At 44.1% G+C, this 15563-nt stretch overlaps 1 protein-coding gene across 1 annotated transcript in view; it reads left to right on the top strand.

Annotated features, from left to right (window-relative positions):
• The first annotated feature begins 460 nt into the window (after positions 1 to 460).
• ACO1 (aconitase 1) overlaps positions 461 to 15563 on the top strand; it is a 65333-nt gene continuing 50230 nt past the window's right edge. The window contains exon 1 of the mRNA XM_042913447.1: positions 461 to 581. The gene's annotated coding sequence lies outside the window, so the exon portion shown is untranslated. The remainder of the gene's footprint in view (positions 582 to 15563) is intronic.

A 15563-nucleotide genomic window follows, 5' to 3' on the forward strand; every position in this document is an offset into this window, starting at 1 on the left:
AATTAAGGCGGGAGTAGAGGTCGGGGGTGGGCACAAGGGGGTGAGAGGGGCGTGGCGGTGGGGACAGGGGCCAAGTGACCACACGTACTGGAGCAGCTGAAGAACGAAAACTCTCCCTTTATGGCCAAATCATTTTTTAAAGCAAAAAAGAAAAACAACTACATTTCTTCCCCACCCCTTCCTGGCGCGAGCCGGACAGTCACACCCTATACCTCAAAGCGAGCGAAAGTCACTCTGCTCCCAGGACGGGGCCCGCCGAAGTGGTACGGGCCCGAGCACGCGTCCGCCTGCTTCCTGCGGCTGGGCCCTTAGCCTCCGCCCCTCCCGCCAGGGGCGAAGTCTCTCCAGCCGGGCGGGGCGGGGCAGCCGGGAGAGACTCCGCCCCACCTCTCGGGCCGCTACCCCGCCGCGCCCGGGCCCCGCGCCCCCCGCCCCGCCCCTGCTCCGCCCATCAGCGGGTGGCCCCGGGGGACGCAGGGGGAGGGGCGCGGAGGTGGCTGCCCCTAGATCCACGCAGCGCTCGGGAGCGTGCCCCGCACTTGACGCCTGCCCACGCTCAGATCCCGGCCGTGCACTTAGCGGTGAGTACCGGCCCGGAGGGACGGATGTCCCGGGGAAGGAGCGCCGGCCCCCCTCTTCCCGGAGGCAGACGGCGCGAGCCTCTTCCGAGGCGCGTGGAGCGGCCACGGGCTGGGTAGAGGCCGGGGAAGGCCCGGGGGAGAATCGGGGACGGACTGGCTCCTGGGGACTGACCTCTCCGCCTTGTCTGCAGCCTGTGCCGCGCGGGGGACAGGGTTCAGGGACTGGAAATGGCTCTCCTCGTCTCTCTGCCTCGGCTGTGCACGCCGCTGGAGAGTCCTCACAGAGGTTGTGCGGGCCTCGCTGGGAGTCCTCATCCAGGCTCTAAGGCCGGCCGAACTGGAGAATCCTCACCCCAAGGAGGGTGTGCGTTCCTCACTGGGGAGTCCTAACCCCAAGAAGGGTGTGCGGGTCTCACCAGAGAGTTCTCACCGCGCCCGGGCTTGCAGGATAGGGAAATCCACAGCTGGCAGATTGGGGAATCCACACCAAGTAATAAGGGGAAAATGGGGTGAGATGGAAGGGTTCGGCACAGAGCCTGCCCTAATGAATTCAGAGATCCAGGAAGGAGAATGGGCTGCCTTTCTTAATTCAGCCAGATATCTGAACGGCACGTCTTTCCTGCAACGTACTTAACATACATAACCCTCCTCACAAGCCTGAGGACGAGGGGTGGGCGGGGGATGGGCAGCCTCTTGGACAGCTGTTCTCAAACTTTTGAGGGGGCTCAAAAACCCCTTTACACTTAAAAACTAGCATACTAAGCTTTTGTTTATGTGGGTTATATCTTTTGATATTTACTATATATATAAAACAGAAAGTTTTACTATGTTTAATTGATTTTTTTTAAATAGTGGACCTATTTATATTAACAGAATTTTATTTTCTAAAATAGAATGTTACTGATAAGAGTGGCATTGTTTTATAGTTTTGCAGTCTCTTTAATGTCAGGTTTAATAGAAGTCAGCTGGATTCTTATATCCGCTTCTGCACTCAAGTCTGGTGCACTGTCACATCTTGTAGCCTCTGGAAAACTCCACTGTATACTCCTGAACACGTGACAGAGGAAAAGGCCAATTGCCTTTTGGTATTATTATGAAAGTTGTTTTGACCTTGTGGATTCCTAGAGTTCCTGCACCACACTTTGAGAGCCACTGGTGTAGGAAATGCTCTGGAGGCTTTAATCATTGGTCCTGCTTCTTGTTTGGCACGTTTGCTCTAAATGGAAACACATACAGCACCCCATGCATGGACAGTGTTAACCTCTGGTATTTGGGACCAAGCTTGACCTCAGTGTGGCAATTTTTAGTAGTAGGTCTCCGCATAAGAGATGATGAGTCCCAGTGGCCTCCTGAAAATGCAGCAAGGTTCACAGATGGCTAGTTGTTCCTGTGCCCCAAGAGCTGATTTGTCTGTGCATCCAGATTGCGGCAGTGATGTGGCAAACAGGACCTGTGGGTTCAGCCAAATGCCCATGGGGAGCCCGTGCCAAGTGTGTAGGGGTTTGTGTGAGAGTTACCAAGTAGTCAAAAAGTCATTTCCAGAGAACACTGCCTTCCTTTCCGCCATGTTCACTGCTGTTTTTAGCTGTGTAGCCTTATTGGAATATCATGATAACCCAGTCGTGGCATTCGTTCACTTTCCACTTTCAGAGATGTGCCACCTTGAGTGGCCCTTCCTCAGCTCCTACCAGAAAGCAATGTCCTGCATCGTGGTGTGTGGTAGGTGGGATCCCTCACTGGATTTTTCCTTGGCTTTATGCTCTGTCAGAACAAGTTCCAGATAGAAATTACATGCATATATACATCAAAGGAAGACAGTTCTCTAACTCTGTCCTCCCTTTTGCTCCTCCATCCACAGAGCTTCTCCTGCTCTGATGAAGCAGCTTGGATACTGCAGCTGATAGTTTAGAAATGTTGCAAGCAGGGACGCTTGGGTGGCTCAGCCGGTTAATCGTCTGGCTCTTGGTTTCAGCTCAGGTCATGATCTCATGGTTTCTGGGTTCGAACCCCACATTGGGCTCTGCAGACAGCGTGGAGCCTGCTTGGGATTCTCCGTCTCCCTCTTTCCCTGCTTGCTCTCTATCTCAATCTCAAAAAAATAAACTAAAAAAGAAATGTTGCAAGCATACGAGCATGTTTCATCTCTTGTTGCCCTGGCCACAGATGGGAGAAGGGAATGGAATCTAACCTCTGCATACCTGCCATGTTCTTGGAGTAAAGCTCCACTTTGATGGTGGGGTGTCATTCCTTTATCCCTTGAGCACATATTTATGGACTGTCTACTTACCAAGTGCCCAGCTCTATACTGGACACTGGGGAAAATAGCACAAACAGGCAGTCCCTCTCTTTCTGGAGTTTACAGTCTGGTAGCCTCAGCATCTGCTGGTTAATTGAGACAGGCCACTGTCAAGTGTTCGCATGAAACCTGGTCTTGTGTGAAGAACACTACCTCTCCCTGATGTGAGCTTCAAAGCACATGCTGAAGAAGCCTGAGCCCCAAATTGTGAAGATAATGATAAAAACCAACATTTATTACCATGGGCCTGGCAAAGAACTTCCTTTGCCTTCCTTCCTCTACTCTTCCTTTTATGAAGGACATAACTCCCTGTGAAGCAGCCAGACTCTACTGGGAAATGATTTCCAGCCTGGTTCCAGTCCCTGGGCCAACCTTGGGCAAGACACTCTCTCTGGGCCTCAGTGTCTTCATCTTTAAAGTAGGCGGTTGAGGGGTGCCTGGGTGGCTCAGTCGATTAAGTGTCCGACTTCAGCTCAAGCACATCATGATCTTACAGTTCGTGGGTTCGAGCCCCGCATCAGGCTCTGTGCTGACAGCTCAGAGTCTGGAGCCTGCTTCAGATTCTGTGTGTGTCTCTCTCTGCCCCTCCACAACTCTCTCTCTCTCTCTCAAAAATAAATAAACATTAAAAATTTAAATAAAAAAATAAAGTACGTTTGGGCCACTGATGTCCTGAGGAACCAGTCGTTTGCTGGAGCTAGTTTGCACTAACATTTGTGGCCATCTCTTCCCAATTCTGTGTTCAGTGACATCACATTTTTTAGCTTGAGGTAAGCCATTATGGAACTATTGACACCATGGAGATCAGCAAATGGTATAATCCAGGGCTCCCCTGTGGCCGAGAGCAAGTGATTAAACGTTTACCAGCACACCATTGCTACTGTCAGAGCCAGGGCGCTTTTTGTTTGTTTGTACAGTTGACCCTTGAACAACATGGAGGTTAGGGGGACTGACCCCTCCTACGCAGTAGAAAATCCAAGTAAAACTTTTAACTCCCCAAACACTTAACTATTAATAGCCTAGTGCTGACCAGAAGCCTTACCAATAGCATAAATAATTAATGCATAATTTTGTGTGTTACATTAATTATGTGCTGTATTCTTATAATAAAGCTAGAGAAAAAAAATGTTAAGAAAACCGTAAGGAAAATGCATATATTTTACTGAGAACATTTACTTTATTGAGAACAATTTGTAGATAAGTGGACCCATGCAGTTCAAACCCTTGTTGTTCAAGGGTCATCTGTATTTAAAAAAAAAACAAAAAACTCTTCAGCCTGGACAAAGACACTGAATATGGAGTATGTGATTCAATTCCTCCAGAACTTTTGGTAGGGAAAAAACAATCTGTTTTTTACCCTATTCTAGAATGTGAGTCAGCAAACGTTTCTGTAAGGAGGCAGAGTATTTTAGGTTTTGTGGGTTCTACAGTCTCTTACTACTCAGCTCTGCTGTTGTAATGTGAAACAGCTGAAGACAGTATGCAAACAAATGGGCACAGCTGGGTTCCAATAAAACTTTACTCACAAATACAGGTACTAGGCCATAGTTTGCAGACCCATCTCAGAATGTCAGAACAGGAACCATGCTTCAAGGAGGTAATTTCATGGAAAAGGATATTCTTTAGGACTATATCCATGAAGAGCAGAGACTTGATACTCTAAGACAAATATAGCTGGAAGTGGCAACTGCAAAGGATTTGGAATCAATCGAGAAAGAATCCATAGTAGGTTGTTTAAAGCCAAGTATGTTCACGTTTTGAGGACACAGCCATGTATGGTGAGTAGGGGAAGGTGTTTTTATTCCCAACTGCCATTCAGAAGCTGTCTCAGTCTAAGCCAGCATGTGAATTTTGGGTGGTGTTATGCAAAAATCAGTAGTGCATCTAATAGCTATTCTGATTCCAGGGAGAAGAACAAAAGTAATGTTTAAAAAAAGGAAGGAAAATCCTCATTATATGTGTTTATATTTTATATACTGTATATATACATTATATATATGTATACCTACATATATGCATATTTGTATGTCTGTATACCTAAGGTATGTGGCTGTGCTATTACTTTTCCATGTATTTTTTAAATGCTAATTTTTGAGAAGGCAAGCATGCATGCATATGTTGGGGAGGGGGAGATGGGTAGACAGAGATGGGGAGGGAGAATCCCAAGCAGCCTCCGTGTTGTCAGCACAAAGCCCGACGTGGGGCTCGAACCAACAAACCATGACCTCATGACCTGAGCTGAAGTCGAAAGTCCAACTGACTGAACCACCCAGGTGCCCCTGCTCGTCCATGTATTTAAAATAGGTAATGTTTGGAAGTACCTGTAGCTAGTTCTTGGCAGTGAAATGGGGTAGAAGAAAGCTGGGAACTTTTACTTATTACTCTTTGTAATACTATGTGTATGCCTACCCTTCAACATTCATGTATGTATTCATGCCTTTCCAACCTAAAAATAAAACAAAAAAACTAAGATCCCAAAACCTATATTTTTTAAAGGAAAACAGGATTAAATCTCTGGTGACCATGTTACTACCACCCTTTCTCCCCCAATAAAACAAATTATTTTGGGGCACCTGGGTGGCTCAGTTGGTTGAGCCTCCGATTTCAGCTTAGGTCTTGATCTCATGGTTCTTGGGTTAGAGCCCCGCATCAGACTTGCTGCTCTCAGCGCAGAGCCTGCTCCAGATCTTCTGCCCTGCCCCCCCTGCTCACCCTCACTCTCAAAAATAAAACATTAAAAAAAATTGTTAACATATTATTTTAATTGTCACATCATAATTCTGAACTAGTATATATACTAGTGTATATTAGTTCAAAATAATATTGGGAAAGAGGACTTTCAGAGCAAAACATTTTATTAAATGGTATTTTTTTTAACCCCCTGTCCAAGGTTACAAGTACCAGTGTTCCTTAGTGGACTCTTACGCAGCCCTTAAACTAGTGCTGTAAAATGTTGTTTCATGAGATGCCATGAAGTACAGTTTTTACATTTAAAACCGTGTTACCCACGAATATTTTCCTGTGATCCTGTTTTTATGAGGAGAGAAAGCAGGTGCACGTATACGTGGGTGAACACACCCACGGACAAAGGCAAAGGGTTTGCCAAATGCTGAGTAGTTTTCTCTTGGTGATGGGGTACCACTGATTTTTTACTTTTCTTCACTTTGCTTATCAGTATTTTCTAGCAAGTATTAAACAGGTATTAAATTTTAAAAATTTTTTAATTTTTTTTTTATTTTTGAGAGAGAGAGAGAACATGAGCATGGAAGGAGCAGAGAGAGAGGGAGACAAAGAATCCAAAGCAGGCTCCACACTCTGAGCTGTCAGCACAGAGCCCGACTCAGGGCTCAAACTTACAAACTGTGAGATCATGACCTGAGCTGAGGTCGGAGGCTTAACCCAGGTGCCTTAAGTATTAAATTTGATATAAGCATTAAAATTGAACAACCGTTACATTTGATATGACCAAAAATAATCACCCAGTTACTTAATACAAAGGGACAACACAGTTGCCTTCATTTTTCTTAGACTGAGTTACTCCTTACTTGCCTAGCAGCAGCTGCCTCTCCCTTTCTGCCAGTGAGAAGTAGAGGAACAAGTATGGAGCAAAAGGTGTGGAGAACCAAAAAAGGGTAGCTGATAGACCTTAGTCACATGGTGCCTTGTCTGCTTCCCTGGGGAGCAGCTCCAACCTCAGCCCTTTCTTCTCCCTCCAGCTGACCCAGAGGTCAGAAAGGTCATAGGAATCTCACCGTCACCTGAAAAGCCATCAGCTGACCATTTCCCTAGGTTGATCGGCTTGCATTTCTTGCTTAGCTGTTTTTCAATGCAACATGTCAAACATAGACCTGGAGAGTATAAATCCCCAGCTTCAACAGTTATGAACATTAACATTTGGCCTATCTTTCCCCCAAATTCACTTCCTTTTTTTCCCTATTCCAGGAGATAGCATCTTATTTTCAACTGTATAAATTACCAAAAAATTATTCTTTGTTGGGTCTTTTTAGTAAAAAGCATGCACTGGTGCTGTAGCAAAAATCTCTACATTCTGCCCTGTCAGCCCAACTGAACAACTGTGCAGTCCTTGAACGCTTGCTGTGTTGTCCTGCTTCACTGCTTTTGCATTTGATCTCCTCTCTGCCTACGAGTCTACATCAGCCTTCCCTCATTCCTTCTCCCAATTCTCTATAAAGCCTTTCTTGATTCCCCTGGTTATAGCTGTGTCTTTTCTGTGACCTTCCTTATAACCCTTATCATGTTACTGTTACTTGTGTGCTTATCTTAGTCTCCTTGTTAGATAGTACTCATCTTATAAAACCCTTCTAAAACAGGGAGTGTTTTCCTTATCTCCCTTTCTTCTGTGGTACTTAGCAAAGCTTAATGCAGAGAAGTTGCTCAGAAATACATATGCTAAGTTAATTTGAATTGAGTTCATTAAAGAAAATTTTTTATTATAAAAGAGATGCACCACATTCAAAGGAAAATGTTCAGAGATGGCCTAGGACCGAGAACATTTCATCTCACCTCCAAGGATTTTAAAAGAGTTTAAAGAATTGTGATGAAAAGAATCCTCCATTTGAACCAATATGAAAAGGCAACTTTTTATGAGGAAAATAATTTTTCTTTGTAATCTGTTGTCATTTTTTTTTCACATAAATATCTGGAGGCTGTAGCTCTTCTCTGATTTTATTTTATTAATGTTTGTTTCTTTTTGAGAGAGAGCATGCATGAGTGGGGGAGGGGCAGAGAGATAGGGACAGAGGATCCAAAGTGGGCTCTATGCTTAAAGCAGATGCGGGGCTTGATGTCACAAACCATGAAATCATGACCTGAGCAGAAGTCCGACATTCAACTGAGCCACCCAGGAGCCCCTCTTCTCTGATTTTAGAATGCTTTTTTACCCCACTAATTAAGAGTGAGTCTGATTATGTTTTAGAATATCCATTGTGTTTTAAGATACAGATTTAAGGAGCCCACAGGTGGCTTAGCTGATTTGGCTCAGGTCATGATCTCATGGCTCACCTTGTGAGTTTGAGCTCAGAGCCTGATCTGTCTCCATCTTTCTCTGCCCCTCTCCCGCTTGGGTTTTCTCTCTCTCTCTCTCTCTCTCTCTCTCTCTCTCTCAAAATATAGATAAACATTAAAAAAAGAAGATGTAGATTTAAACCTTCAGTAAAAGAAATGGGCTACTTTTAGGACCCACACGCCCCGTGAAGTAAGTTGATAGCAATCTCATGAATAATGGTAGCTCACAGGTATAGAGTTCCAATGTACACTGTGCTTTCACCTATTCCCTTGTTTTATTATCACAGCAGCCCTCTTGAACTGGGCACAGCAGTGCAGGGCAGGTATTATTACCTTAAATCTGCAAAGAAGTAAACTCCGGTTTAGGGAGATGGAGTGAATCTTGCCTGTGGTAAAAAGTGGTGACTCTGATTTTAAATGTGTATTGGAAACCATAGGACTTTGGGATTGGGTGCTTCAAACATGCAAAAGTAAGAAACTGTCTTTTTCAGTACTATATGTCTTTGGGGGACAGACCAAGTTTTGGAGGTTAAGTATGGATCCCTTAATGCCATAGAACCAACAGAGTGATCTCATACTTTCGGAACCAATCATTTCTCAGATTCCTCTTCTGCCTTAGTCGTTTGTTGTAAAAGTCAATCCACCTTCTATTGAATTAGCGCGGCTGTTGTGCGTGAATGCTGGTGTGGTTTTCATTCCCTTTTCTTGACTTGAAGAGAGCTCTGGACAAGCCCATATTTGGATAGTGTGACTTGCCTGGGCTGTTGCTCAAATAAACGTGTATGGAGGACTTATTCCTTATCCTCATCATCCTTTTACAACCATTATTGTAAAATTACAAAGCACCGTACACACTGTAGCGTAGTTCATGAAGAAGGGGTGCCGGTCTAAGATTGTCCTCCTGCACGATCAAGGAAAAACAAGAAGTGAATACATCATTGCTGACGGTCTGTTATATGCAAGAGCTGTGCTAGAACAGTCATGCCAGAAGTACAGTTCTGTACTCGTGGTGGCATAAAGACCAGCCGCGGGTTTGGTTTTAAGGGTGGTATGTTTCATAAAACCCCTTATTTGCTCAGTTAAGAATCAGTTGCGTTTTAAATGCTGGTTTGGCTGTGTTACTGACATCAACGTATCCTTTCAAAGTTACCTATCATGCAGATTTTGCCAAAATCAGGGATATTTTAGGGGAAATAGAGGTTGACTAGTCTTAACATATGTACCTTCGAGTGTGAAATTTGTTTTAATACAAGATTACATTTTTTAAATCCAGTTGGTTAATTTGGGTTTTTGTATAAGGAGTGACTGTAAGTTCTATCACCTATGCTGCCTACTGGGAGGAGACATGGAGCTAGAATCAGCCCTGGCATCACAGGGCCTGAGTTGAACTCCCAGCTTGGCCACTGACCAAGCCACAAGGCCTCGGCAGGTTACTTAACCCCTCCAACCCTCAATCTTCCCAACTGTAAAATGGGATGGTGATGCCTTTCTCACAGGGTTGCTGATGGACCACATTAGACAACATGGCTGAGGTGCCTGGTACCCCACAGGCACTCTGCACATGTCACTGGGCTGTAGTGCTCATGGATTGATGTAGCATTCATGGCACGATGCCTACACATTGCTGCCGTTCTTCTGAACTCTTGTCCCAGCCCCGAGCTCCTGAGCTGCAGATCCACCTATGCAACTGCTTGCTGGATGTCTTCATCCCAAGGTCACTGTAGCCAAAACCAGCATCTTGGCTCCAGTCTTGGTCATTGGCTCTGCCATTTTGTCCAAATGAGGCACATAGGAGCTATCCTAGACCCCTTCTTCATTTCTCACCCTCAGTCAATTCTGTTTTTTTTTTTGAAATGGTAGAACAGTGTTTATTTGTAGATGCCATGCTTACCTCAGTTGAAAATCATACAGAATCCACACAAACTATCAGAACTAATGAGGATAGCAAAATTTCAGGATAAGGGCCAAATAAAAATAATTCAGTTGTATTTCTGTATGCTAACGACAAACAACCAGAAATTGAAAAATATTTATTTATTTTTTGTGTTTTTAAATATTTATTTATTTTGAGAGAGAGAGTACACATGAGCATGAGTGGGGGCAGAGCAGAGAGAGAATCTCAAGCACATTCCAGGCATTATGACCTGAGTCAAAAACCCAGGTGCCCCTTAAGTTGTGTTTTTTTTTTCTTTTTTTAAAATTTTTTAATGTTTTTTTTTTGAAACCATTTTATTTAATTTATTTTTTAAATTTACATCCAAGTTAGCATATAATGCAACAGTGATTTCAGGAGTAGATTCCTTAGTGCCCCTTACCCATTTAGCCCATCCCCCCTTCCACAACCCCTCCAATAACCTTCTGTTTGTTTCCATGTTTAAGAGTCTTTTATGTTCTTTCCCCCTCCCTGTTTTTATATTATTTTTGCTTTCCTTCTGTTCATCTGTTTTGTATCTTAAAGTCCTTGTATGAGTGAAGTCATGTATTTGTCTTTCTCTGACTAATTTCGCTTAGCATAATACCTTCTAGTTCCATCCACGTAGTTGTAAATGGCAAGATTTCATTCTTTTTGATTGCCGAGTAATACTCCATTGTATATGTATACCACATCTTTATCCATTCATCCATTGATGGACATTTGGACTCTTTCCACACTTTGGCTACTGTCGATAGTGCTGCTATAAACATTGGGGTGCATGTGCCCCTTCAAAACAGCACACCTGTATCCCTTGGATAAATGCCTAGTAGTGCAATTGCTGGGTCGTAGGGTAGTTCTATTTTTAGTTTTTGAGGAACCTCCATGCTGTTTTCAAGAGTGGCTGCACCAGTTTGCATTCCCGCCAGCACTGCAAAAGAGAGCCTCTTTCTCTGCGTCCTCACCAACATCTGTTGTTGCCTGAGTTGTTAATGTTAGCCATTCTGACAGGTGTGAGGTGGTATCTCATTGTGGTTTTGATTTGTATTTCCCTGACGATGAGTGATGTTGAGCGTTTTTTTCATGTGTCATTTGGCCATCTGGATGTCTTCTTTGGAGAAGTGTCTATTCATGTCTTTTGCCCATTTCTTCACTGGAGTATTTGTTTTTTGGGTGTTGAGTTTGGTAAGTTCTGTATAGATTTTGGATACTAACCCTTTATCTGACATGTTGTTTCCAAATATCTTCTCCCATTCCATTGGTTGCCTTTTAGTTTTGCTGATTATTTCCTTCACCGTGCAGAAGCATTTTATTTTGATGAGGTCCCCATAGTTCATTTTTTGCTACTTTTTTTTTTTTCAATGTTTTTTTATTTATTTTGGGGACAGAGAGAGACAGAGCATGAACGGGGGAGGGGCAGAGAGAGAGGGAGACACAGAATCGGAAACAGGCTCCAGGCTCCGAGCCATCAGCCCAGAGCCTGACGCGGGGCTCGAACTCACGGACCGCGAGATCGTGACCTGGCCGAAGTCGGACGCTTAACCGACTGCGCCACCCAGGCGCCCCCCCATAGTTCATTTTTGCTTTTGTTTCCCTTGCCTCTGGAGACGTGTTAAGAAGTTGCTGCAGCCAGGGTCACAGAGGTTTTTGCCTGCTTTCTCCTTGAGGATTTTGATGACTTCCTGTCTTATGTTTAGGTTTTTCATCCATTTTGAGTTTATTTTTGTGTATGGTATAGGAAAGTGGTCCAGGTTCATTTTTCGGCATGTCACTGTCCAGTTTTCCCAGCACCATTTGCTGAAGAGACCGTGTTTATTCCATTGGATATTCTTTCCTGCCTTGTCAAAGATTAGTTGGCCATACGTTTGTGGGCCCATTTCTGGGTTCTCTATTCTGTTCCATTGACCTAAGTGTCTGTTTTTGTGCCAGTACCATACTGTCTTCATGGTAACAGCTTTGTAATACAGTTTGAATTCCGTCCATTCTGCTTTCTTAATTCTCACTGAGATATATTGCCTCTGACCTCTCTTTCTGACTATAACCTGCCTCCCCAACACCAGTCCAGCATCCTTCTCCTGAGGCAGTCCCCCAGACTACCAGAGTGATCTCAGAAAATCAAATCAGGTCTTGAAGCATCCAGACTAGAATCCTTTAATGGTGCCCCTGTCTTCAGGATAAATCTGAACCTTTTTGTGAAGCCCCTTGTGGTAGGGACCCTGCCCCCTTCCTTTCCCTCCTCACTTAGCTCTGCCCACATACCTCCTGTACTTCATCCACCTGGGCCTGCTTTATGATTTCCACAGGGTCACACTTCCATGCCTTTGTGTGCTGTGTTCTCTGCCCCAAATATACTTTCATTGACTCCCTCCATTCGTGAAGTTCTGGTTTTGCCTGTCCCTGGAGGTCTTCATGCCCCGCCTCCCAGGCTGGATTAGCTGTTCTCCCAAGAGGTTTCTTTATCACCATTCACCACTGCTGTAGCATGGATCTCATGATATTGTCATTAATTCCTCCTGTCCAGTCTATGTGTGACTGAAGAGCAATGGGGACTGTGTTCCTTTATCCCAGTTGCCTATAAATGTCAAATGTATGGGGGCGCCTGGGTGGCTCAGTCGGTTAAGCGTCCAACTTCAGCTCAGGTCACGATCTCGCGGTCCATGAGTTCAAGCCCCGCGTCGGGCTCTGGGCTGATGGCTCAGAGCCTGGAGCCTGCTTCCGATTCTGTGCCTCCCTTTCTCTCTGCCCCTCTCCCGTTCATGCTCTGTCTCTCTCTGTCTCAAAAATAAATAAACGTTAAAAAAAATTAAAAAAAAAAATGTCAAATGTATGAATGAATTTACATCCTGTCTCTTAGACAATCCAGAGAGGCCCAGGTGCCAAATATGTCTAATGCTATTTTATTACTTGTTATGTCTTTGATGCCATGAAAGGGCATTTGCATATAGATGCCATGCCACTCTCTGGGCCACTGAGATAGGGTGAAGGCTTAGCTGCTTAAGAGGTAGGCTTTAGAGTGTGATGGACTTGATTTTGAGTTCCAGCTCCCCCTTTCAATACACCTGATATTTAGCTTCGGTTTCCAGCTCTGAACCACATCACTGAACTGCTCTGGGGAAAGAATGTGATGGTCAGAAAACAGGAGCATCGGGTCATCCTGACAGTTGTCTTTCTTTTGGAAAATCAATAAATACATGGGTTTATACCTCAAGCTTCTGAGAACTCTGTTAGCATGAGTCATCATTCTTAAGTCCAGTTCTGAGGTGAGTGAGGGTTGATGACCTCAGAAACTTGGGAAATTCATGGAGATAAATGCTGCCCTCTGAGACCCTGGCAGCCTGACACCCTGCCTCTTGTAGCGACACTCTTTCTAGTTCCTAAAATTTGAGTTAGAAAAGTTCATTACCAAACATCTATACAATTTGTTCAGAAGCTTGAGGAAATCATGCAGCTTTTCTTAAAGAATGGATATCAACTAGGCCTGCCCCATAATGCTTTTAAAAACACAGTGGTCTGCCCCTACCCCGCTCCTCTCGCCTCAAAAGTTAGATGCAATAGGGGGTCGCCTGGGTGGCTCAGTCAGTTAAGCGTCCGACTTAGGCTCAGGTCATGATCTCATGGTTTGAGCCCCAAGTCCGGCTCTGTGCTGACAACTCAGAGCCTGGAGCCTGCTTCGGATTCTGTGTCTTCCTTTCTCTCTCTGCTCCTCCCTCACTCATGCTCATTTGCTCGCCCTCTCTCTCTCTCTCTTTCTCTCAAAAATAAATAAACCTTAAAAAAAATTTTTTGTAAGTTAGATGCTATAGGACTTGGTTATGCAAAATGTCACTTTTGGGGTGTCTGCAGGTGTCATTTTTGAAGCCCCACTGATAACTGTGGGTTACTGCAGGGTAGGAGACCCACATTCCAAGAAGAGGCTGAAGACTGACCTTTATGAGGAGAGGATGAGATCAGGAGCAGACGGCTGGGTCAGGACGCCTGGGGGGCCCTGCCCTGCTTCTTCCTTTCTGACCAAATGTTTTATGACCCCACGATGACTTTCCTGGAAGTATAAATTCTGAAGTTGACAAGCCCTTTTGTGAAACTGCTTCTATTAGACCACAGTGATATCAAAAATTAAAACTATTTCTGTTCTTTTGAGTTTGTGCTACTGCAGTTAATTTAAAATGAACTTAAAGAATGTGTCAGGTAAGTCTTCCTCCTTGGGAATTACATATGATGTTGTGCTGTCTTCACCAGCAAGCCTAGAACTGGGAGTCTTGACAAGGCACAGGGGCTATTCCCTCAGACAGTGCAGTGGCCATGGCCCCTGTCCCCCAAATCCTGTCTGTTGCCTTTGGCAGTGGTTGTGTATGTCTGCTGAGTGAGTCATGATCATCTTAATGATACATCCTAAAAATTTCCAGTGTTACTTAATAATGAAGTTCAAGGAAACAGAAGGGTTAGATTTCAGGAAGCTAGCTACTTTTTAAATGTAATCTAGTATTTTCACATTATGACTTAATTTCATATCAGACTTTAACAAATTCCAGTGTTGGGAATCTACAGTTAATTTAAACCAAGTGTAAAGCTAGGACAGTACTTTGTAGTTTGTCTTCAGTCACGGTCCCTACAGTGGCCAAGTCTGCTGCCTCCCCACCATGTCTCCTTCTGCCCTCATTCACCTTGCCCTGGCCTCCTTGCCTTCCTCAGACCCGCCTCAGGGCCTTTGCACATCCTGCCTATCCACAGAGCTGGTCACCATCTGACATTCTGTTTGTATATCATTTAGCTGTGTACTCTGTCTCCCTCCTCATGGAAGCACCACACAGGCAGGGCCTTTGTCAGTTTTTTACTGGGTGTATCCCCAGTGCCTAAAACAGTTCCTGGCACATATTAGATGGTTAATATAAATGTGTGTTGAATACATGAATAATGAAGCATAGAATTTTTTTCACTCAGAAGGGACTTTTTAGGATCATCAACTAAACTTATGTTACAGGTTAGGAAACTGAGTCACAGAAAGGTTATATGGCTCATTCAAAATGGAACTCAATCATTTCAAAACTGTGACAGCTCTTTTTAAAAATCTAGGAATATATGTGGAGCCTTCTGGGCAGTTGTCCAGGATGAGATGGAAGAATAAGTGAAAATAGACTGCTTATTTAAAAATTTGGCAAAAACAGGGGCACCTGGGTGGTTCAGTCAGTCGAGTATCTAACTTCGGCTCAAGTCATGATCTGCAGTTCATGAGTTCAAAACCCACGTCGGGCCCTGTGCTGACAGCTCAGAGCCTGGAGCCTGCTTTGGATTCTGTGTCTCCCTTTCTCTGTCCCTCTCCACTAGCACTCTGTCTCTATCTCTCTATCTCTCTCAAAAAATAAACGTTGAAAAAATTTTTTAATTTAGTAAGGAAATAAAAATAAAAAAGACAAGCAAATTGTGTGATGGCAAAACTTTCTGATACAGAAGCAGTCTTATTCATGTTTACAGACAAGGGTGCACATTGCATATAATTATTGCTCAAGAAAAATGGGTTGATGGATTTGGTTATATTGTTGCACAACAATTCCTTTCTGCAAGACCCTCCTTCTGCACTACCTCTTTCTTTGTTTACATTCTGTCCCAAAATAGATTGTTGCTCTTAGGGCTTCTTATTCAAAATTCTTTCCAAGTACCCCATTTAAGAGATTTCTATGGGTAGTTTTTGTTTTTGTTTTTTTAGGTGACCTGGTCTCTGGGAAAATCCGGAGATATTTAGTTATTCCAGTTG

The sequence above is a fragment of the Panthera leo genome, chromosome D4 (assembly GCF_018350215.1).
Source record: "Panthera leo isolate Ple1 chromosome D4, P.leo_Ple1_pat1.1, whole genome shotgun sequence".
NCBI classification, from domain to species: domain Eukaryota; kingdom Metazoa; phylum Chordata; class Mammalia; order Carnivora; family Felidae; genus Panthera; species Panthera leo.